Source organism: Elephantulus edwardii, unplaced genomic scaffold, assembly GCF_000299155.1.
Source record: "Elephantulus edwardii isolate Elephantulus edwardi_28Jun2011 unplaced genomic scaffold, EleEdw1.0 scaffold00035, whole genome shotgun sequence".
In the NCBI taxonomy this organism is placed as follows: Eukaryota; Metazoa; Chordata; class Mammalia; order Macroscelidea; family Macroscelididae; genus Elephantulus; species Elephantulus edwardii.
Window position 1 is genome coordinate 9,868,062 of NW_006399785.1, and position 3,353 is coordinate 9,871,414.

Consider the following 3,353-nt stretch of genomic DNA (forward strand, 5'->3'; position numbering starts at 1 on the left):
CCAAGCAAACTAAAGCTGTGAACAATCTCAATCTCTTCATCATCCATCCTGATACTGCTAATTGTCCCAGTAGTAAGAATCTTTGTTTTCTTGATGTTGAGCCTCAATCCATATTTAAGGCTGCAGTCCTTGACCTTCTACAGCAAGTGCTTCAGGAAGGGTATGCATTGATTTTATATTCTTTCTCCATACCTATTAGATCTATATGCTGAGGAAATACTTAGTGAAGCTGGACTCTTTGAAGAGAAATTTGGAGGAAGACTCATCAACAATTGGTGTTATGACTCATCAACAACTGGAATTATGCAGATGATACAAACTTGCTTGCTAAAAGTCAAGGGGACTTAAACACTTGCTTCAGAAGATCAAAGACTACAGCTTTCGGTATGGATTATACCTCAACATGCAGGAAAAAAAGGTCCTCGCCACTGGGCCAATAGATAAAACCATGGTGAAAAAAGATGGTGAAAGGATTGAAGTTGTTCATGATTTCATTTTTCCTGAATCAATAATCAACACCTTTGAGACTAGCTGTCAGGAGGTCATTTGGCATATTGTACTAGGCAAATCCACTGTCAAGGACCTCTCCAAAACATTTAAGAGCAGTTCTATCAACTCGAAGACCAAAATGTATCTGATTCAGGCAATTGTCTTTTTAATTACTGCCTATGCTCTAGTGGTCTACTGGCAGGAAGCTGCACTGTGATTCCAAAAGCACACGGTTTGAGCCCATCAGAAGCTCTGTATTAGAAATGTGGGGAATCTTCTTCGATGCGATTAATAGTCTCTGACAACCCACCGGATAATCAGCTATCGGTTGGCACACAACGTCAACAACAACAATGCATCTGAGAGTTGTACAATGACTAAAGATAGTAGAAGAAGAAAAAAATAGATGCCTTTGAAGTTGTAGTGTGAGAGAAGAGTAGTGAATATCCCATAAAATTCCAAAAGAACAAACTAATATGTCTTGAGCAAAGAGAAGCCAGAGTGCTCCTAGGAAGCAATGATGACAAAGCTTCATCTCTCATACTTTGGACGTGTTGCTGCTATTGCTGTGGTTGTTGTTAGGTGCCATTGAGTTGAGTATGACCCTTAGCAACTCTATGAACAACAGATCTGAGCCCTGTCCTATCCTGTGCCATCCTCACAATCTCCGACACGTTTAATCCTGTGACTGTGGTTGTGTAACCCACTTGGTTGAGATTTTTCCTCTCCACCATTCCTCCACTTTCTCAAGCATGATGTCTCTTTCCAAACTATAACCTCTCCCAGCAACACGCCCAAAGCATGCTTTTATGCCTTTTCCTTGAAAACGAACATCATGATTGGAAAGATGAAGGGCCATCAAAAGAGAGGAAGATCCTGAACCAGCTAAATTGACCCAGTGCCTATAGCAATGGGTTAGAATGTGTCAAAGATGTCGAGAATGACATAGGATAGGACAGGGTTCATAACCACCATTCACAGGCTCAGTATGAGGCCAACTCCACTCTAAAGCACTAACGACAAAGAAATATGAGCTTAAATTTTACATTTTATGGGTAGTATTTTAGAATATATATATATGCCATTCAAATAATCTGAAGACACTGAACAAAAAAAATCAGACACTCTATCTACTATTTTCAAGAAAAATGTATAAAAACAGAAACATAACATGATGTCAACATTAAAACTAAAGATATCTGACATGTCAAATACCCATAAAAGAGCTAAATGCTATAATTTAAAATATGCAGTTGGATAACAGAGCAAAACTCAATTATATCCTGAGAAGAAACACATTTAAAACAAAAAAAAGTTAAAAATGAAAAGATGAGAAAATGACTTTCAAGAAAGCACACACTAAAAAAACCCAAAATTTTTTATCTTAGCCTCTAACTAGAAGACAAGACAAAAACAATTAAACTTTTTTAAAAAGCTCTATTTACAATTTTAAAGTATTTTTAAATTTTTGAAGAGTATGGTTATTAGATCTTAAAGCTTATTTAAGATTTAAGAAATATTTGAGAGGGAGGTCTGGTGGCAAGAAGCTGCACTGCATTCCCGAAGGTGTGCGTTTCAAATCCACTAGATGCCTCACTGGAGAAGGAGGGGCAACTTCCTCCTGTCCAAGTCAGATCCAATTCGATGATACACAACAACAACTACAATGACAATAGCAACATAAATCAATGTGTTGAAGCAAAGAAATTAGCAGTTGTTCATAAATCACAGTGTTACAGAATTACAAATAAACCACAAAATAACAGAAATACAAATACAAACACATTTGTAGCAGGAGAGTTTAACTTCTTTTAAGACAATAAAATTAAGATAATTCAATATGGATGTAGAATGTTTGAAAGGATAATAGTTGCCTGCGACTCAATGGCACGTAACAATAATATCAACATAGAGAGAGAGATCAGCTTGGACCAGTGGACAGAAAGCGATGCTACCAAGCTGAAGGTGGGTGACTTTTAATCAGCGACCCTCGCGCCTGTCTTTTATTATTTTTTTCAGACATTCCTCTAGATCATATAGCCCTGGTGTACAAGTTGCCATCCAGCGGTCACTTGTGGTTGCTGTGAGGCTGAACACTGTGACACTGATGTGTCAAATGCGTTAATGGTTGGCTACCCAAGGTGGACAGAGAGTGGAGTGGAGCTCCCCTATTATAACAAGCTTGGAAGGAGGAGTTGCATCCACTTCCATAATAGCTTGCCTCCGGAAACCCTATGAACCTGGAGAGAGGGTGAAAGGCACCCAAGCGTCAAGGACTCTCCTTCATAGGGTCTCTATGAGTCACCTGCGACTCAACGGCACTTAACAACAACATATATATAAAAGCAGGAGTGGCAGCACTTCCTAACAGCATGCCTCCAGAAACTCTATGAATTCTGATAAATGTTGATGGTTGTAGAGGGGCTTCAGGCCTTTTGTTCATAGGGTCACTATGAGTCGTGCTCAACTTGAAGGTAATCAACAACAACAACATATATATTCAAGTATATACATATTAGAACTATCATAATGGAACACAGTTGGCATAGTAGATTCAGTAAGCTAACCGAAAGTTTGATAGCTTGAAATCACCAGCTTCTCTGTGGGAAAAAGATGAGGCATTTTCTATTAAAATAATAAGTATTAGGAAATCACACGAGCCCGAATCCACTGCATAACAATGGGCTTGAATGCTTTTTATGAGCTATTTTAGAGTCTTCTTTATGTTACCCATGCAACAATTGTTGTTGTTGTTATGACTCATAAAGACCCTATGTACAACAGCCCTAAACTCCGCTCTGTCCTGTGCCAATCGCACTGTCTCCAACACACCCATCCCGATTACCTCCGTCACTGAATCAATC